The sequence below is a fragment of the Psittacula echo genome (assembly GCF_963264785.1).
Source record: "Psittacula echo genome assembly, chromosome: Z".
NCBI lineage: Eukaryota > Metazoa > Chordata > Aves > Psittaciformes > Psittacidae > Psittacula > Psittacula echo.
Window position 1 is genome coordinate 43,156,356 of NC_137742.1, and position 22,681 is coordinate 43,179,036.

Sequence of the window (22,681 nt, forward strand, 5' to 3'; positions counted from 1 at the left end):
TGCAAGTGGGGCTGATAACATCTTGACCAAGGATGCTCCCTGCCTGCCTGCCAGCAAACCTTCAGAAACACCTTGCATACATCTGAAAAGCAAGGTTTCCATACCGTGTTATGGAAGTTCAACTCCTGCTACTGCAAAAGAGAAAAGGCAAGGCAGAGGACTCCCTATATGAATGCATTTCCACAGATTGGCCTTCTCTTAAAATGTTTTTCCAGTTGATTTTTCACCAGGAGTGCTTTTCAATTCCAGCACCCTTCCTTGTCATATTTTGAGACTCGGCTCAAACCCAATCCTACTGCCAAAACTACTAGAAACCTTTCAATTTTATACCTGCAAATCAAAGTAACCAAAATGTTCTCCCATATGAAAATGCCAGTAATCATTTTAAGCCACAATATATTTCTTTAGCAGATGATTACAATCAAACTGGCTTTCAGTCAATCTAGTCTGCCGTGCTATACCATATCTTCTTCTACTAGAGCAAATGGAAGCTTTTTTTAGTGAGCATGCAGTCTAGTCTCTAGCATTGATAAAACATGGGTTAAGCAGCAGACAAAAAAAAAAAACACAAACCAAAACATATTTCAACATTGTTTTGATAGAATGCAACAAAGGTAGTTTATGCCTGTTTAGAGGTAAGGTGGCAAAAAATGGACTTTTGTTTTTGAAAGTCAACCTCTTTTTAGATTTTTATTTCAAAACATCTTGGTGAGAAGGCTATGGCTATTTCAACTACAGCTTTCAAGAAAGAAATCTGTGACACATAACTGGATATCCAGAGCTGAAATTCTTGGCTACTAACAGTAGGAAGTAAATGCACAGCATGCACAGAGGACCATTCTTATGCAATTTTGCATCCCTGTACATCTGACATGTTTGAAGGATAATTGAAAGGCATCTCGGAGAGGACCACAGCATTATCTAACATCTTTACACATGTGTGTGCCTCAGTACCACCTTTTCTGTCTCATCAACACCTAAACATTTGCTAAGGTTGGAGTAGGGATTGGTGTGACACAGAATAGGCTTTCTGTTGCCCATTCTTTCCAAGTCTTTTTTTAAGAGCTGACTCATGATGCTTTGGCCATATAACACGGCTTAAAAGTAGCAGGAGTGAGAAACAAAATCCTAATTTGCATACCAGGGTACAGAACTCAAAACATGGAGTGAAAAACACTCTAAGACCTACTTTTGAATTGTTGGACTTTCATGAAAATGAAAGAGTTCAAAACAGAACTTGCGTTTCCCCCTGAAAATTACTAAATCTAGTGGAAGGAAGAAGAAAGAAGCAAGAATGAGATACACTTTTAAAGGACAAAAAACCACCAAAACCAAATAAATCATATTTTAAAATATATTTCATAATGATATGGAAATTATTGGAATGATTGGAATAATGATTGGAAATGTGACACTCCAGGGCAGCCTTGGTTGCAGTGATCATGAGATGGTCTAATTCGAGATCCTCAGGTCAGTGAGAAGAGTGTGCAGCAAGCTCACTGCCCTGGACTTCAAGAGAGCAGACTTTGGCCTCTTCAGGAACCTGCTTAGTAAGGTTCCATGGGATGTAGCCCTAGAGGGCAGGGGGGCCCAAGACTCTTGGTTGTTATTCAAGGATCACCTGCTACAAGCTCAGGAGTGTTGCATCCCAACTAGAAGGAAGTGCAGCAGGGAGGCAAGGAGACCTCCTTGGATGGATAAGGAGCTGCTCAGGAAAATCCAAAGGAAAAAAGAGGCTTATAGAAGGTGGAAGCAGGGACAGGCAGCCTGGGAAGAATACAGGGATGTTGTCCGGGAAGCTAGGGATATATAACCCCATTGTCAAGAAGGGGAAAATGGATCACCCGGGGAACTACAGACCAGTCAGTCTCACCTCTGTGCCTGGCAAAATCTTGGAGCAGATTCACCTGGAAGGCATGCTAAGGCACATGAAAAACAACAAGGTGCTTGGTGACAGCCAGCATGGCTTCACTAAGGGGAAATCCTGCCTGACCAATTTGGTGGCCTTCTATGATGGGGCTACGAAACTGATGGACAGGGGCAGAGCAGTTGATGTCATCTACCTGGACTTGTGCAAAGCGTTCGACACTGTCCCACACGACATCCTTGTCTCTAAACTGGAGAGACATCAATTTGATGGGTGGACCAATCGGTGGATAAAGAATTGGCTGGATGGCCACACGCAAAGAGTTGTGGTCAATGGCTCGATGTCCAGCTGGAGACCGGTAACGAGTGGTGTCCCTCAGGGATCGGTCTTGGGACCGGTCTTGTTCAACATCTTTGTCTGTGACACGGACAGTGGGATTGAGTGCGCCCTCAGCAAGTTTGCCAATGACACCAAGCCGTGTGGTTCGGTTCATAAGCCAGAGGGAAGGGATGCCATTCAGAGGGACCTTGACACGCTTGTGAGGTGGGCTGATGCCAACCTTATGAAGTTTAACCATGACAAGTGCCAGGGCCTACACCTGGGTTGGAGCAATCCCAGGCACAGCTACAGGTTGGGCAGAGAAGAGATTCAGAGCAGCCCTGCAGAGAAGGACTTGGGGGTGTTGGTCGATGAAAAAATGAACATGAGCCGGCAGTGTGCACTCGCAGCCCAGAAAGCCAACTGTATCCTGGGCTGCATCAAAAGGAGCGTGACTAGCAGGTCGAAGGAGGTGATCCTGCCCCTCCACTCTGTTCTCGTGAGACCTCACTTGGAGTATTGTGTGCAGTTCTGGTGTCCTCAACATAAAAAGGACATGGAACTGTTGGAACAAGTCCAGAGGAGGGCCACGAGGATGATCAGGGGACTGGAGCACCTCCCATATGAAGACAGGCTGGGAAAGTTGGGTCTGTTCTGCCTGGAGAAGAGAAGGCTGCATGGAGACCTCAGAGCAGTCTTCCAGTATCTGAAGGGGGCCTACAAGGATGCTGGGGAGGGACTATTCATCAGGGACTGTAGCGACAGGACAAGGGGTAACAGGTTAAAACTTAAACAGGGGAAGTTTAGATTGGATATAAGGAAGAAATTCTTTACTGAGAGGGTGGTGAGGCACTGGAATGGGTTGCCCAGGGAAGCTGTGAATGCGCCATCCCTGGCGGTGTTCAAGGCCAGGTTGGACGAAGCCTTGGGTGGCATGGTTTAGTGTGAGGTGTCCCTGCCCATGGCAGGGGGGTTGGAACTAGATGATCTTAAGGTCCTTTCCAATCCTAACTATTCTATGATTCTATGATATTATATGGGGCTTCTAGATTGAAGATTTTATGCTCATATTCTCCTCTGTAGATCAGTCTTCCCAGTTAGCCCAAGTTCTCCTGTGATGCATGACTTCTAGCTCACAGTGTCTGTGTGCTCTTTCCTGCTCTCCCCTGTGAAGCCCAGACAGGACTCGTAAGCACTGGGAAGGACCTATAAGACTGTAGCATCTCAGAATAAAAAGAATTATATTTCCAACAACAAAAATAGATTTGCTGTGGAGAAGATAACATGCTTCTTGCCAAAAATTCAGATTTTCATTTACCCTTAGTTACAACCTTTTTATTGGTAGATAGCCAGCAGCTATTCTAAGCAAAATTCTGCAATTAATTATTACAACAACAAGTAAGAAATTGTCTATTTAGATACTGATATGAAAACAATATACACTTCTAAAGGAATTACTTTACAAATGAGCAGGTTAATATATTTCTTGTACTATAATTTTCAATTTGCCAGCCTGACAGATAACACACACACATAGAAAATTATGAACTTTGTTGCCTCTTTATATTGACTGTATATACACGCAAGTGCATGGAAAAAGTATAAATATTGTAAAGCACATTTAAACCTCACAGCCACATAGTAATTTAGTATTAATGATATTTAGTATTTCATATTAAACATTAGCTGTCAAAGAAGTGGTGAAGCTATGTATCGATATTTGTATGTGTGCATTGGTAAACTTACGCATTTGCTGCTAGGCTAAAGGCTTTTTGTTTTGATTTACCTCATACAATTAATTTCTTTCAAAACTCTGAGAAACTGGCAATAATACTATCATTTTTGGCTAAAAAAGGAACTGCCATATTACACAGAGGAAGAAATGAAAATAAATAAAAGATAAAAATGTTATATTCAAAGGTTTTAATGGCACCTAAGATGGTACTTAAGCCATTCCATGCCTAACTGTATTTAAAAAAAAAAAAAAGAGAATGAGAAAAAAAAAAAAAAAAAGAATGCACAGAAGTATTCACAAGGATAGTGTAGGATTATTTATTCCAGCAAACACAGAAGCTCATAGCCATCTTATTCCTTGTGCTAATATTTGGAAAACACTCAATTTGAGAAGCAATTCAATTCCTAAAGCCCTTTACATCTTTTTAAGACAGAGGAGGAGTAAGGAAGGGAAATTTCAGTCAGCATCACGACCCATATAAAAGAAATATAGTAAGTAAAATTACTGAAATGATACTCCAGGGATTACTGTAGTTAATAGATGTTGGAATTTTTTCTTAGAGGACCAGGGTTTAGAAAAAGTGGTTCCAGGCTCACAGAGTAACATTCACACTACTCTCAGAGCTATTCCATTTTTTTCTCTGTGCCCCAAATCCAGTTCTATAGAAATGCTCAACTTTTCATTCCCAGTTTCTCCTTTATGCTCTCAAGGTTGCTATTCTCCTAATCTTTTTTCCTTACCAGTTTTTCTTCAAATACTACTAGATATGATTCTGAAGAAATTACTAAAGTTAGAAGCATTTATTCATAGAGAAACAACAAATCTACTCAATCTACTCACCATCACAAAAGGAAAAAAAAAAGGAGGAAATTAAAACATAATAATCTGCACTTTGCCAAAAATAGCTTTTTTCCTGTGCTTTCTTTTAAAAAATAAAAAAAGAATAGTACATACTTTCCACTGAAGTTTAGCTTTTTAAACTACAAAAAATTCAATCAGTTCCTACCAGTGTCAGAAAACCTCAGTGCATAGAGACTAAAAAAAGCCTAACAAAAAATCCGCAAAAACCCCACATGAATCAAAATAATTTGACATGTAAAACAGCAAAGTAGCCAACAGCAATCACACTCTTGCAGTTTTTTCCTTCTGACTGCATAAAGAAACCTAATCCTTTTCCAAATGTCCTATCTTCTCCTTCAGCTCTCCTCATTCACTTACTTTTCCTCAGCCATTAGTTCCAGCTCAAACTCATTTAAACAAAGCTTGGGGTAGGTTGCGGAAGTCATGCCAGAGCTTACTGCCTTCAGATACATAGCTACGACAAGGCGGGCTTCTTCTTGTTTAGATTATTTTCAAAGCTTCAACTTTCAGCTGGAAAGTAAGATGTATGGCAACAATAATGGTGACCCTTTATTTATTCATCTTTTCCCCTTTATTAAGCCCTTCTTCAATGCTGGTGAAGAGATGCATACAGGAAAAGAAGCTTTGTGCCACATGGCTATTCTCCCTGGGTAGGCAGCAGCTCAAAGCCAATGAAATCACCAAAAAGTGGCAGACACTGAGTTTCATCTTTCTGGCTTTTCTGGCCCCTGGAAGGGGTGTTCAGCAGGACTCTGGTCACCTTCATTTTCCTGCTCCTCACTCACTTCCACGCAAGCTCTTCCCACTTGCAGTAGAGCAGTTTCTAAGCCCTGGAACTTTCTTCTCTTTTTTCACCTCCCACATGAAGCAGCAGCAGTCATATAACAACTATGTTAAAAAAGAATTTTCAGATTAGGAACAGTAAATTGAAGCATCTACATAGTTCACACTCCTGTTGATGCTGGGAGCGCCACCCTCCTGGCTTGCTTTCAGTTATCATTAAATACAACCCATCAGGTCACTTTTGCATTGGTTGTAACAATGAAATTTTAATATGCATTTCCATTATTTAAAATACTGCATTTATTTCTGGTGTTACTTTGCCTTGCAGCTAAAAAAGCATACACAATAACTGCCATTGTTCCCAAATTATTACATATTTATTTCACAACAACAGTTCTTGCCTTTGCCTTGTACTGTCTTCAATGAGAAGTACAGTTGCGACTAGCAAAAGACTTGAGAAAGCAGAGCCATATTCATCCACCTTTAGAAAAACAAATTTAAAGCAGCACTGATACAATTCAGCTTCCCTTCTGGAGGCTGACAGCTGTGTAAGACACTTTTCAGCACAGTGAGAACAAGTATTTCCCCTCCTCACTCGTACTGAGCAACCTGGAGATGTAATTTATGATGGATTCACAAACAAACCGGTCAATGGTTCAGTACAAACCAAACATAAGTAGACACATTTCTAAACCTGTCTGTCATGCTGCTTACACAATCTGTTGATCCATTGAACAAATATATGTTGAAAGATTAGGCGGGAGTTGACTGCCATTCAGTAAGATAAATGTAGACTAGACTAATTTTCTGCCTGACTTAACACTTAAGGATTTGTATTAAAGAGGAGAAGGAGGGAATTCCAGCCACCTAGATCTTCGGAATGAGATTACCCTGCCAAGGACCTCACACAGAGGTCCCTACCAGCCCTCTTTCACAAACTGAACCATCTGTTTTCTGAACAAAATTGCAAAGCAAGTGAACTGGTACTCAAGGAGCACTAATTCTGGTTATTCAGATTTCTTTTCTTAGCAGAAGAGAAAAAAGGCAGACGGATGAAGTTGTATGAGGTACAGTTGTAAGTTAAAAGTGCTGGCTGTGCTGTCGTGGTCTTTGTTATACTGTTTTTTCACAAACGAGTTGCAGGCTATCGAGATAGATAGAAAACTGAAGACCATTAAGTGGGGAAAAGCATTCATGTTGCCTAAAGCCATCCACTGGCATATTCTAAACCTTGTCTTTGCTCTTTCTTAGTGACAGTCCCTCTGAAAGCAGCTTCAATGCATGCATGTTTTCACAAGCTTACAAAAAACATCCTTCCACCCAGTGTCCAGAGTTTGCATTCCACATGCTTTCAGGAATGTGTCTTACTATAAAGATTCTAGCAGCCTGTATCAGGTGTCTATCTTGTGCTCCTAGATCTCCTGGCAGAGATAAGTTACTCAGCATCTCGAAGCCTTCCATCCCACAACATCTGAAATGCATTTGCAAAGATTTTGGGACAAGTGACAATTTTCTAAGCATCTTAATTCTAACCTGTAAACTCTTGCTCCGTTTCTCACATAAGGCAAGATTTGACAGAAGCAGGCTGGATATATATAATTATTACGTAACCCCTTGTCCTGCTCTTGGACCAACACTGGCATGTTCCCTTGGTATTTTGCTACCTCACAAATAAGAACAAACATCTTGTATGCCCCAGTGCCTATTTCTCTTATGTTACAGAGAAGTTGCTCTTTCAAAATGATTTTTTTTTCTTTAGAAAGTAGCTCTTAGAGTGCTAAAAAATCCTTAACCTAGGTAACCTCTCCACCCTTCCAGTTTGTTTAATTTACTGCTTTTAAAGCAGATCCTGTGGTCTTTAGCATAGGATGCCTTTCTATTTGATTGTTCCAACAAATGGAGGCCAATGGAGTGCTGATCCCTACTGGACACTGCTGTAATACTGAAAGCAGCACCACATTGAAATAAGCAAACCCACTGCATACCAGATACAGCGCAAACAGTCCAAACATTACTCTGGTTGATTGCACCTCCCTGTTTCATCTGCAAATAGTAGTCTCTGCATATTTAAGTCCGAATTCACCATAGAAATTGAAGCATTTTAGAAAGCAGAGGTAATTTTGCTTAACCACCTAAACTGTATGATAACAAAGCCAACCATACTTACTTTTTTGATACAATCTGGTATTACTACAGTACTCCTACCCCGCTCATAATCTGTTTGTCCTTTGACATTTGACTTGCTGTTGTGGTATCATGCACATGACAGGTGGCTTATGTGGTCCTGGGTACTATTGTGCTTTATTTTCCAGCTGTGTTTTTACAACACAATGCAATTCTGCAACAGAAATTGATCAGACTTTGGCCTGTTACTGGGCTGTGAAGAGTCTTGAGATGATGCTCCACTGCATGACTAATATGATGCGTATGGGGCAATGTAACTTTGTATCTGGTATATTCAAGGGCATTCAGAAAAAATAGCAAAAGCCAATAATCAAGAGTATGAAATGGATGGACAGACACCTTCAGAGGACGTTTTACAGCTGCTGCAGCTGTTTTGACAGGCAGAATACAACTCTTGTTTCCAGCACTCAACAGCTTTTGTTAGAATTTGATCTACTTAAGTATGCAAATGGAAACTTCATCCTATGATTTCCAAATTATATATATTTATTTGATCCTTTGTCAATGAATGAATTCAAACTGGATAGTTCAGAGGACATGATCAATTTAAATGTCACACCTCTCTCAAGAAATACTTCCTTATAACAAAAGAAAGATCAGAAGAAAAAAACATACAATCTTCATCTCCTTGTCATGGTGCGTTAGATGACATCAGTTGACTTACTCATGTCAGTACTTCTCCCATACACACAGAGAATAGTCATACTACTTATTGCAAGCAACTTAGACAATGAAGTAGCAGAATGATACTATTTACATACTGAGAACTGCCCACTATAGGACCATTTCTCTTTGTAAATGGACAGAGTTCAGCTCCTCCATCTTTTAGGAAGTATAAAATAGAAGGATGAAAGCTATATTTATTTTAAAAGTGACAAAAAAAAAAAAAAAAAAAAACAACCAAACAAAACAAAAACCAAACCAAAACCCAGAAAACTACAAAGTAATGAACACCCAGAACTGTCCTTTCTATCCTGTTCTTTCCCAAGTTTAAAAATAGACAAAACAGACACTGTCCCTTTACAGATGAGTCAGTGAGTATCCTATTATTGTCCCTGTATCTGCTTTTTCTGTTTCATTAGAAATTCGATTTCCTGGATTCTTAGAAAAGTTGCTATCAGAAAAGATCAGTAAAACTATCCGAAAAGATCCGTAAATAACACCTACTGCTCTTCCATAAGACATCTGGTGCAAAGTGCTGGTGGGTTTGGGTTTTTTTACTCAGATGAATTTTTTTTTTTACAAAAAAATCATATCTAGTCATAAGTATTAGAGTTTCTTTAAGGCTTTAATTCTGTAAGAAATAATTTGCATAAAAACATTTTATTTAGGGTCTCAGAATTGCTTCATCTTTAACCTACTTTGATTGAACAACTAAAGAGCAACACCCATCCTAAATCTTGGGTACTTTAGGCCAATCTTTACAACAAATTAAAAAGAAAAAGCAAACAAGCAGAATAGTATATGAAGAAACAGTGGAAACACGGGTGGACAGAGACATCTAGTTAATTAGCACTAATGTTTCTCATTCAGTAAGTGATCCATCCATGATAAGAACAAGGCAGATACCCCGGATGAATACATTAAAATTACAGCTCCTTGTTATTGAAACATCTAGATTAATCTAAGATGAAACCAGTGTATTAAATACTGTCCTGGATTCAGCAGTAGCAGTCGTTTTTCTCCTTCTTAGTAGATGGTGCAGTGCTGTGGTTTTGACTTTCTGCCTGTGAACAGCGTTGATAACACTGATGTTTTTAGTTGTTGCTCAGTAACGTTTACTCTGACCAAGGACTTTGTGAGTCTCATGCTCTGCCAAGGAGGAGGGGAAGCCGGGAGGAAGCAGAGACAGGACACCTGACCCAAACTAGCCAAAGAGGTATTCCATACCATAGCACTTCATGCCGAGAATATAAACTGCTGGCAGTTACCCGGAAGGGCTAGATCACTGCTCAGGTCTGGCTGGGTATTGGTCGGCAGGTGGTGAGTGGTTGTATTCTCTTCCCTTGTTATTTCCCTTATCATTATTATTATTGGTGGTAGCAGTAGTGGTTTGTGTTAGACCTTAGTTACTGGACTGTTCTTATCTCAGTCTGTGGGAGTTACATTCTTTTGACTCTCCTCCCATCCCTCTGGGAGCAGGGGGAAGAAGCGGGGGGAGTGAGCAGGCGGCTGCATGGTTCTGAGTTGCTGGCTGGGCTTAAATCACAACACTACTTCTAGATAACCTAAGCATTGATTAGCACTGGTTTAATTAAGAAAAAAATACAAAGGGGAAAGAAAGAGAAGGGGTGAAGTGTGGGAAAGAAAGGGAGATAGGAAGGGGAGCAGAGGGAAAGACAAGAAGAGAAAAATGGAAAGAATTGTTCAACAGTTTAAATCTTTCAGGAAAAAAAACCAAACCAAACCAAACAAAAAAAACCCCAAAAAATCAAACCAAACCAAAACCAAAACCAACCAACCAAACAAAAAAAAAAAACCCAAACTAGTTGAGATTAGTTTGGCAGTCCCAGGCTTTTTAACTTAGCAGCTAAAATTATACTAGAAAAGAAAGCTACAATATGGTTCTAATGAATTCACTGGAGACAGTTTTCATTTTAAAGAAAACAAATTTGACCATCTGGATTCAGTTATGGCAGATTGCTGAGTATTTTAATTCCTTCAGTCCCAGGTATATGTCTAGCAACATCATATTTGGCACAGCAGTAACCCGTGATAGGCTCCATGGCTCTTTTGAAAGTCTGCTGGTACCTACTCCAAACTTAGGAAGTCAAATTGTAATCATCATGATAAATGACAGCCAAAGAAGGCTTCATCTGGTATTTTCATAAGCTTAAGTTAGCCACTACCATTGCTTTTTCTTTTTCTGATGCCATAACATGCAAGCAGCAGCTACAGACAGCCAAGTCAGTCTATCAGACCAGCTAGTATTTAGTGCTTTACAGCAAAAAAAAAAAAAAAAAAACAACAAACCAACAGAATAAATCCAAGACAAAACGAGTACCTGCCCGTAAGACCCCTGTTATTCAAAAGCTCCTAGGAGTGCAAAATATGCATAGTTCAGAAGAACTTACTTGAATTCATCACACTTCATCCACTGTCTTCAAGTTAGGTGCCTGTTCCAGTTCTAATCCCTACTCATCTGAAAGGAGGAACAGACAAGCTACATTTTTTCTATTAGAATCAACAACCAACAAACATGGAAACCAACAAATGAAAGTATGCAGACAGTACATAACAAGTGGTGAGTGGGAAAAAGAAGGTTCAAAGGCTACTGAAGTAGCTCAGTGCTGCATTCAGCACAAGGTACTTTCACTGAACTCAACAAATTTACATACAACTTACATTCAGATCAGATTCATCTCCAAAAATCCTTTAATTCTCCTTCTTGCAATTAGCAGATGAATTTGCTGAAAGCAGGAATTTTACAAGCACTACCTTACACTGTACTACACAAAGATTTTGAAGCTTCAAACACACTTAAATGCAACTTTTCAACTAAAAGAAATCCTGTTTTGAAACACAGGAAGTTAAGACTCAAAGTTTTGCCCAGAGAGAGAATCCCACAGTGTTTTAAAATACCTGATTCAGCAGAAGGTAAGTAGCAGCATGAATAATACATTTATTATGTCTTGAGAGCATAGCACAGGTCACCCCTGCTTTCTGTTTACATTGCAGCGACCCCTGAAGCTTCTAGAGCAATTTGTTCAGCTGTGTCTACAAGCCACATTATGCGCCGCATTGCATCTGGTAGGCCACATGTTATCATCAATATCCACACGTAGTTTTTCATCTGTGGTCATTACAGTGGAAAAAGCAGCGTTTTTGTCTCACAAGAATTTTGCCTTACAATTGATAACTAGCAAATACAATCTTTGTATCTCAATGCCATGGTAGAGTATATGGTGTCTAAATGGCTTTCACAATAGATGAGATTACAATTAGCTGAAATATGAGTAGGAGGAAAACAGTGCTCTTAGGATCTTCTCTGGTCCATCACACTGCATCTGGACACGTGCATATCTAACAGCACTGACAGTAGAGCTGAATACTCCCAGGTCTTCCCCAGTAAGTATGCCCAGAGGAAGATGGTAATGAAATGGTTGCTATCCTTTTGAATCCACATTTTGTATTATTACCACTAGTCAAGCTTATTCCAGTGCATACAATGTTCCTGTGACTGCTCAGGTTATACAAAGAACAATTAGGATAATTAGGACACAATAACAGCACATAAAGCTTTCCACAGCTTTTGCAGTTCAACCAGGAGTAAGTTCCTCCATAAAGTCAGTGCTACATGCAAGTGCTGCACTTGCAGTTAAAAAGTCATCTCAGCTACTGCATGGGAAGGAGTGATTCATATACAGAAGAGCTTTAACAGTTCTCAAGGATGGAAAACACAATGGTATTTTTAAGGTATAAATTCTTTCTTCATCTAATGAAAGTGGAAAAAAAAAAAAAAAGAAAATCAGGACAAGATTCTACAGCCCACTCAAGACTGAGTCATATCCATGGAGGAGTTAAAATTGCCATTTATTCTTTTTCCCCCTACATAAGGTTGTCTTTTCCAGCTCCTCTCATACCAGCCAGCTACCACTGGCATTGCTGTTTCCCCATGCCCATCTATGCTTCTCTCCTTCTACTTCATCCCATTTATCTTCTGCCATTCATGTGAGTTATCACTTGTCCCACTCCAGTACATGAGAAATACATAATAAAAATTGAGCAAGGACTGCAAGTGGAACAACGAAGAGGAGGAAGACATCCTTTCTTCTCTGAAAGAGTGCTAGTCAGAAAGAATAGCCCCCAAATCATTCTGCCCCATCAAACTTTTTCCAACTGCATTTAAAAAAACCCAAATCAACCAACCAAAACCCAAACCCAAACCAAACCAACACAATAAAACTCCTCAAACAAACAAGCCAAAAAAAACCCCAACAAAAAAAAACATAAAAAACCCCCCATACCTCATAAGGAGAATGGCTAGGCACTGAAACATGTTCTCCAGAAAACCTGTGATATGTCCATTCTTCTAGTTATGCAAAATTCAAATGGACAGGTCCCAAGCAACCCAGCTTAACTTTGAATATGGCCCTATCTGCGCAAATGTTGCGCAAGACAATCCCTTCTGACCTAAATTTTATTCAATGATCATATAAAAGACACAGACTTCCTGAGACTTTCCAACCTATATCAGTAACATTGTTAAGAACTAGCTTTGTGGGAAGAGGAGCCAGCAGGAGGTCAGAAGCCTTTATGATAAACATCTACATAAGGGTTATGGTTCCTTCTTGCTTTTACTGAAGTTATTCTTTTACATGAATAGGGACTAGGAAGCAAGAAGACATGAAGCTAGAGGCCTACACTAAATATTTTATGGGCTATTTTTATGAGACAATACAAGAGAAGCTGCTGAAAAATAACTAGATTTTAGCAAAGGCTGGTGCAGATGTATAATTGAGGAGACCTATGGTGGATGTGCATGTGTCAAGCTTCACTTGGTAGAGCAAATAAGTCTGCTACCTTAACAGAAAAGTTTTTTTGCAGTTGGTTGGTAGTTTGTGGGTTTTGTTTCGGTGTGGGTTTTTTCCCCATTAGATTTCTTGCTGGATGTCTGAATTGATAGTTATGGGACAGCCTCCTTCCATCCGCAGCAGGAAATCAAGCACATATTGATTGCACAACATGACATTCATTGCAAAGCTAACAGAAATAACAAAACAGCTTCTTCCTCCAGTACAACAAGATACTAAACACTGCAGCCTCTTAAACTGCCAAGCCCTGCAGATTGGGATTTAATACTATTTCTAACCAGTTTAATCTAGAAAGATCAGTCCTGGTTTACCAATTTGTGCAGAATAGTCCAGCAGTCCAATCCACTCATCACATTGGTTCCTCAGGACTGGATGAGAAATAGATAATTGCTTATGTTCAATCCCAAAACAAAGATCAAGAGGAAAAAAAGAATAGAAGACATGTTGGGCAGGCCTTTCAAATGCTCTCCATCTTCATTTAGAGACATTGAAAAAGGAAATGCTAGCTTTAAAAAGCTCAAAACTGCAACAGAAAATAAATCAGTGAAAGTATGATCAAATTAAAGTTCTTCTAGAAGAGGAAACTTGATTGCTGTGGGATATGCAGACAATTGTTCAGAGATGAAGCTATTTTTTTTTTTTGTCTATGTTCTGTTTTCTTTCATTTTGCTTTTGTAACATGAATTTCTTCACATTGGCGTAGCAGCAAGTTACCTCCCAAGGAGCTGGAGAGACAGTCAAATAACTGGTAATGTTTTACCTTTGATTGAATGTCTTGCTTGAGGCGTATTTTCAGGCTTTGGATGAAAGCATGGGAAATTGCTATGATAAGCCTCAGACTTTAAAGTAGTAGTGTAGAAGGGAAGACACTTCACTATAGCATAGATTGTGGAACATTTCAAAGCAACACAGCAGAACATTATTCTGTTCCTGACAGAAGATTCTGTTACTCTATATGAGATTAACAAAACACACAAATATAAACCGCACAGAAAACCAACAGTGATTTTGAATGATACCTGCAACTTTCTGTATTATTTGCCAGTTTGCAAAGATTAGAGAGCAAGGAATGTTCAGTAGGACTGCTAAAGGATTTTATACTTTTTTGGAGGTAAATGGCATACAATGTTCAGCATTTTGACACTGGCCTGTACTAGTTCCTAACAGGAACTATTAATGATGCATTGTACTCGCCCATGCTGCAAAAAGCAGTGGCTTCATCTGGGCAAATACCTTCTCCATTCCTGTGCTATATCCAGGTTCCAAAGTCTCCAGGATGACTTATCAAGAGTTAATCTTCAACATATTTGCACTGGAAATTTTCAGTCTTTTCTAGATATTGTGTTCCTGAACAGGAAGGTGAAATTCCTTACAAGCAAGGTGTTTTCCTGTGAACAGAGAGGAGGACCTCTGGTGCTACTTATATACAGCTTATTTTCATTAGAACAATTTCAAGCAAGCTAGCTCAAACCAGAACATTGAGGTCTCTGCCAAAAGTACATTACATTTTAACCACAGTAGTTAGCCACCGCCTGGTTGGATAAGATCATTTCTCAGGAACTTATCAAACATGCAGATAAACATTTGCTTTTATATTTGCTCTTTCACTGCCTTCTTTCCTGAGGGTACTAAGAAAAAATTCAGAACAACCAACACTGTGTTCTGGCCTCCCTGTATTTCGTTCAATAACACAAAAGTAATATTTCACCCAGATCTCTTCAATCGAGTATAAAGTCTTGGCTTACCTTTCCGGTGTTACATCTTTGTTGCTGCTTGAATGTGCTATATCTAATGTATTTCCATTTCCTCTGTAAATGGAAAAGTCTTCCCTGCTTGCAGAAAAATAATGTTCCTTTCCAATCCACAGTCACCTTCCTTTCCAGTAAACAAGACCCAGATAAAGCAATTCTTCGCCCTGGCTGAAGAGAGGCAGCAGAGCCAGGGTGTGCAATTCCTTTCCCTCAGGAGCATCAAATCTGCTGGCAGCTTGCTGCGGGGAGGCGAGGAAGATGAGAAGTTCACTGTTAATTTTGTGGACACCCCACAGGTAGAAGCAGCCACAAGCCAAACACTTGATGTCACCTCAAGAACCCCTTTCTTCCAGGACTTTTTCTTCACTTGCCCCTTCACTTGCTTGACTACCTTGGACAAGCCCAGACTCAAAAGAACGTTTAGTGATGGGGCCATAAATTATTTATTCATGTATTTGTTAGCTCATTCTCATCCACAATAATTTTATCTATACCGCATCTTGTGATCCAAATTTCCCACTGCTCACACCACCCCCCTAAATTTCCTCTGACAACCCTTCTCCCAGCAGGTCCCACCTACCAGTCCCCCTTCCTCAGCTCCCCATTCCTCAGCTTCTTGCCTAGCATCCAATCCCTTTCCCAGCAGCACGGAGGCTGGCTGGGTTAGCTGGTACCCCACCCACCCTATCTTCACACTGTTGCTTCCCCCTAAAATCCCCCACATTACTGGGGGTCCACCAGAACATACCTGGCCCCTTCAAACCACTGCTGGCACTGTCCTTGAGGCTACCCTCTCCACCAGCCTTTCCCCCCTCATGGCCAAGAGCTAATGAGAAAAATCTAGTCAAATGGGAGGCTTTGCTGTTCATCTTCCCCCTTCCCTCCCTATTTCAACCTGTCCCTGACCCCATTCTGGCACCAAAAGCCTTAAGGGCTGTGATAATGCTATATGCCTCTTAAGTGCCTTTTTATAAGCAGAAGGCTGAATCTTCATGAGGGTATAAAAAGCTTTGGGATATTTTTGGCTAACAGGATCAAGCACTAGAGGATTTTGTCTCATAGTGGCAAATCGTGGGTACTAGGTTGGTTTACTCTCAGCTGGAGTACCAGAAAGGTACAGTGCACGAGAAAGGATAGTTTGGTAGAGCACAGCAATGCTCAGATCAACTATTTCATAAAAAAATAAACACCCAGTGAAAATCTTTGATGGAGAAGCTGAAAAAAAAAAGTGAATTGTTTCAATGAATGACCATGAATATGACTGCAGGTACAATGAACTATTCAGTTTAAAAATTTTTGCTAAGGCTAGGAAAAATGACACCAGCAAAACTTTTGATATTCAGCAGCATACTGCAGTAAATTGGAACCATTTTATGACATTCTGAATGTTGGAAATCTGAACAAAGGCAAAAAAAGCGGCATTTTCCTAGCATAGCAAGTGAGAAGAGTTAGTAAGTCATAATTCAAAAACACAACCCACCAAAAAAACCAACCCAAATTAGGCTGATTAAAGAACTCAGATTTTACTTTTCTGATGTGTTACTGGCTGTATTTATGCAATATGAAAAACAGCCTGACTAAACTCAGACTGACCCAAACTTAGATACTGACAACAAACTCTCTTTAATTACAGAAACAGAAAGCAAATGCAGCTTAGTGTCCTGTCTTTCGCTGGAGCTCATAAGCTGTTACAGGATGAAGGGTGCTACTTATGGCTTGCACATCTTTTCCAGTAATTAAGTGCTGGCTGAGAACTCATTTGTCCAAACTATTTTTTTCCCACCAACCCTCTCTTAAAACATCCACTATCTAGGAGCAGCATTTGGTGCAGTCCAAATCCCTTACAGCCCAGTCTGAATTTTTGTTCTTTCCATAACAAAGCTAGAGCTTGCAACTTCAAATTTTAAACAAGAAGATTCTGCTTTTTGTACTAGAATGATGTTACCTCCTTGCTCTATGCAGAATAATGGGTTTGGCCTCATTAAAGTCAAGAGTAGGCATGCAGCAACAGTGCTCGTATCACATCAGCAAGAAGATATTAATTCCTGGATACTGTGTCACACAATTTTGTGTGTTTGCTACAAAAGAAGGTAAATTCAAGTGATTAGCCAGGGCAGATTTTCTGTGTCCTATAAATGGACAGATTTTGTGTATCCTTTAAATGTTCTTTGCTCACTTCAATATAGGTATTGCAGTATACAAAAAACCCCATGTTTGTTACTAAATGGAAAGGTTTATTTTGAGAATGCAATTAGTATGCAATACCTTGGAAGATGAACAGCTATTGTAAATACAGAATAAAGGCTAAAGCATAGCTTTTCTGTTCCTGTATTTTTCTTTTACAAGAAAAGATACACAGCACTAAACTGCATAATTTCCCATAAAAGGTACTATAACTAATTTAGAAAGACAATGCTTCAACAAATCAGCATTTCAGATAGACATAGGTGTCCATGCATAAGAATTCAAAACAGGTGTCCAGACAGCCCTATAACATGAAGTGTTCTTGATTCCCTTCAGCTGTCCTTTGAACTATGAGTAGTACCTGTTTTGCCATGCTGCACTCCCAATGCTCAGCACCTCTTCCCTCAACTCCATAAGGCAGGCCACTAATTTTCCCTAATCAGTTGTGTGAGTGTTAATAAGCCTTGTCAGCTCATTTACATCAGTGGACACTAATATAGTGAGAAATGAACACATTGATTTCACTGAGATCCCTGAGCAGCCGTCAGTTACCAACAGTTCTCAGCTGAGTATGAAAACAGTAATGCTCTTGATTGCAAAATGACATTTTCCCTGCTGCTGCTCCCTCTCCCCCCACTCACTTCTGATCAATACATGATTCTGATTCACGCACACATCTTCCTCAAGAGACTTTGAACCAACTCGGTACAACTGCAAGCGCAAAGAAAATGCTGGCATTTATTTTTTATGTTGCAAACTAATTTTACATATCTCCTCTCTCAGGATTCAAGAAAAAGTTGATTTTAATTGAAACTGAGGTAAAGAACAAGATTAGAAAGGTAGCTCTAGTAGAAATGACAGAGGGTGAAACTCACTGTATATCACATCATGAAGAATACATGGGAATTTGTTTAAACAAGACAGAGGTGAGTCTGAGTCCTAGTGGCAAATAATTTAATGCTAAAATCTATGAGAACTAATGTGTGTCCCATGACCTTTACACTCAACAGTTACAGCATAAATCAGCTCAATGTCACCATAACTGCTCCAAAATCAAATGTTTATTATGGATATACACATACAGAATGACATAATCAATGTTCCTACTCTGACCAAGGCTGGATCAAGCAGATGCAATTAACAATTTAATTTTTTTTGAGATTACCTTTCATTTTTCTCACTAAACCTTTGAATTTCATATGTACTAATGCCATTAAAAAAGACAGAGTGGCTTTTGACGACCTGCACAATGAATTTCTGGATAAGGCTCTAACATTTCCCGTTTTCCAATAAGGAGATGGGGACAGCAAAACCTATGACTAAAACTTAAGCTTCCTGGAGCAGGCTGACTACAAGCATAGCTAGGATAGTAATTTGTACCCTCCTTCAACCACACATAATACAGTCTTTATTCAGCAAATAGCAAAGTCGTTTCACACCATGCCAAAGGTCAGCTTTTGCTGTATTAATAGCTGCTCTGGGAGGATCAGTGTTGTGCTATCCTACATTTTTTCCAGCACCTGGAGATGCAATTTCCTACAATCTGCAGGCAATTTCCTACCAATTTTCTTGGGGAGCTAATAGGCTGTGACAGGAGATGGAGCTAGAAAGCAGCAGGCGGCTTCAGAAAAGACAAATTGCATCTCTGCCACCTAACTGGGCAATCTAGGAAGACAGAGTTTATAGCCTTGTAGCGTTATTGGGCCCCATGCTAACAGCAAATCATTCAAGCTGCTATCTGAATTTCGTATTCTTCTCCCTCTAAATTTGTTATCACCACGTATCACTTTGCAGCATTTTTTCTACAAACGACAGTTAAACAGGGATAATGTATGATTACTAGTTTAACTGCCTTTTAACTAGACAAGCCTTGCTAAATGCTATTCACACTTAAGAGAAATATACAGTCTCACTGTCAAACGCAGTGATATTTTAGATTATTTTCATACTTGTCAAGGTACAAAGCAGATGCTTACAGAAAGGAACTGATTTGTAAGCTACATTCAAATCAATCACACAGTGCAAACTATGGGAATATTTTAAAAAGTCACTACAGTGAGAACACCTATTGTGGCAAGAAAGTCCCACTGATCTTACGTAATACAAAATGAAAGCATAAAAAAAAAAAAAAATCCAAATGTAACGTTAAGTTCTCTTATTCTAGTAGTGCTTGAAACCTAAAAAAGTTAAACTGAACAGTCTACAATCAGTTCAAAAACATCCATAAAATCATTTATCTTACAAATTTAAAATACTTTAGTAAAAAAGAAAGTTACCAAAACTAGTAAAGCTGTAAGAATGTATCACCATATCCACTTTAATAGAAAGGAAACTGATTTAAAGCTGCTAACCCTCACCTAAGACACATATAAAAACAAAAAAAATCAATGAATTAAAGAAAATTATTCAAAGGCACATAACAAAAGCAACTATTGCAAGTTATATCTGTCACTGTACTTTCCCTTACAGCAAACCCAGGTATAAATACTGTAAACACATTCTAGTACTGAACCCTGTATATCTGTATGTTTTTCTTCAATACATAGAAGAACAAGTTTCTGAAAGCATGGGGATAATTAAAAACAACCACCAATACTAATGAAATTATTATAATTAGAAAAATCTGCAAGGTTAATATTTTCCTTTCCTCCCCACTAAGAATAAATTAGGTAGAGTGAAAACAATCCCATCTAAATTATTGTTGTCCACTGGGAGACAAAATTAACACTGAGAGATATAAAATTTTACTATAATTCAACCTTAGGGATTTTTTTTTAATTACTTAAGTAATGAAAAAATGCAAAATTACAATGAACAAAGTGTTGAAATATTCTAACATGCATTTTGAAGTTCTCACATCTAAACCACTTGTCATTAATATCCCCATTTCATATTTGTGGTTTTTAGTAAGTTGCAGCTCGGTAAAATACTGAAGAACCAGGCAGAAAGAGTACAAAGTCAATAACTTGCACTCAATAAAGAAGAGTGTCTACATAAACAAAAAACCCTATGAAATCCATTCAAAACCAAGAAGTACTTCCTTAAAGAGATTCACTGATAAAAACAAACAAGAGTATCAAGACTCTAGAATCTTAAATTTAACAAGTAACAATCAATGATTTCTCTACAGAATTCTATCAAATTCTTGAAGTACACATTCAAAACCTCAGTGATATCATAGATTAGCAACTGTTCACTCAAATGCTGTCAGAAATACACATCTCACACAATTTACAATCAAAAAGACAGAGAAAGGTTGAAGTATTATGCATGTATACTGCATTAAAACATCTCTAGAAGACTAATACATATGCAGGAGGAAACATGGGGGAACACAGTAGTAAACTGGTCCCTGTATGGAAAGGAAACTTATTCTAGGAAGTAAATTTAATGTGGCGACGAAATCAAATCAGTCCAAAGTTTTGCTGCATGCACAGCATGCTAAGCAAATACCAAACTGACATTAAGGACTTAACAGCAGTGTTTGGATGATTCATCGGCAATCAAAAAATATTTTGAATTTTCAAAGCCATCAGATTGTATATTTACTTGAAATTTAATTAAGAAAATACTCAGGTCCAACTGAAAAAAAAAAAAAATTATACCCAAACCAAAACAAAACAAAAAAACCCCACAAAAAAAAAAAACAAACCCAAACAATAGCTGATAATCTTTTTATCAGAATAAAGTGAAGCTTCACTGCTCTCCAAAACATCTTTTTCTAGCAAAGCACAAAATAGGCATTATTAGTTTATCATAATTGCAGCCAATTTTTTAAGTAATGGGGTAATCCACTGTGGATTGTTGTAAGGAAGTGGTACAAAGATTGTGACGTGAAACAGATGGATTTTATTTTGAACAAATTAGGCTCACTACCAGGAAATTAACAAGTGACTTCTAAGTTTCCCAACACTATGGATTAACTTTCATTTATGACCCCTTCTTTCTGCTTAACTTTTTTAAGATGCCATTAAAACCAGACCTTGAAGGAAAACCAGCATTTATTATTTGCAGTTACAAGCCATCATCTCTATTTTATATACTAATGCCAGAGTATACAAAACGGATAATGTTAACAGTATGTTTGATTACTTAATCTCCAAACTATGTGTTATCTTCACCTCTGACTAATTCTTGGCAGAAAACAGAAATATAAATGAGGTTCAAGAGGTACTATAGCTTTGTATTAGGAACATAGCAAAGGCAATCCTTGCCAAGCTCTATGCAAAAGCAACTGTCTAGTATGCCTTGCAGCATTTCTTATATGAATTAACATAACTTTAGGAGAAAAGGTCTCAAAATTAAGTTTTACCTCAGAAGAATTTTTCTACCACTTCAGAATTTTTCTATGGAGAGTCAACTACACCAATCAGTAATCCCACATAAAATTAAAGTATGAGTATGGAACAACGATGCTATCTTATATTTGGGTTCTTTCCTTGGTAAGGAAAATTATTACAACAGGCACTGGCTGATATCTATGTAGCTATCCACTAGAAGATTCAATCACCAACAGACTCGTTAGCAACAAAATTCTTACTAATGCATGAGCCAGAAAGGGCACAGCCTGTCATTCAGCTTTGATAGAACTGTAAGACCTAGCAAAAAGAAAAATGAAAAAAACCAAAACCAAAACCAACCAAACCCGTCCCTCCCCCCAAAATAATGGAAACCCAAAACTTTGCTTAGATTTGAAAATGGTAGCAAACATTGGGCCCCACATCACCAGTTTCTTGCTTGTCAGTTTTCTGAGAATAGCACTTTACTTCCAAGAAAACACAAATTCAGTGCTCTCCAGAATCAATATATCGAAGAAGCAATAGGTTATTTTGATATACATCATCTTTCAGAACAGTTTGCCGGCTGAAGGCATTCATTCATTCATTCATTCATTCATTCATTCATTCATTCATTCATTCATTCCTCTTTCCTTTGGTGTTTTCTTGGTGCATTCAATTCATAGATGTTTTTAATTATGTACAAGAAAATAAATAAATAAATCTACACACACACCCCAAAAAAATAAAAGAAAAATAAAACCAAAACAAGCCACACCCATGTGCTTTATTAAAGCATGTTCACAGCACAGGTTTTGCTGGTTTAGAAAATGTTGAGTGAGCAAGCTCTCCTATACAGTTGAACAGAAATTCTGAGTAAACTTCCCAGAAATGTCAGTAAAGTAGTCTCACAAGGCAAATTTTTAAAGCACCCAGTTTCTACACATCTGGTTTCCCCTAGCAAAATCTACCACGCTGCACTAAGCACTTAAGCTGCAATTGGACATCTGGGAGCATATTGCTGAAAATGGGATTATCAATTGCTGGAAAGCTGATCTTGAGCTACAAAAAATACTAGGTAATCGGAAATATTGAAAACTGGCTGTGATTTAACTCTCTTTCCTCTTGGGATTAGATGACTGCTTATGGACGTCAAAGAAATGCCCGCTTCCAGCTCCAATACACAT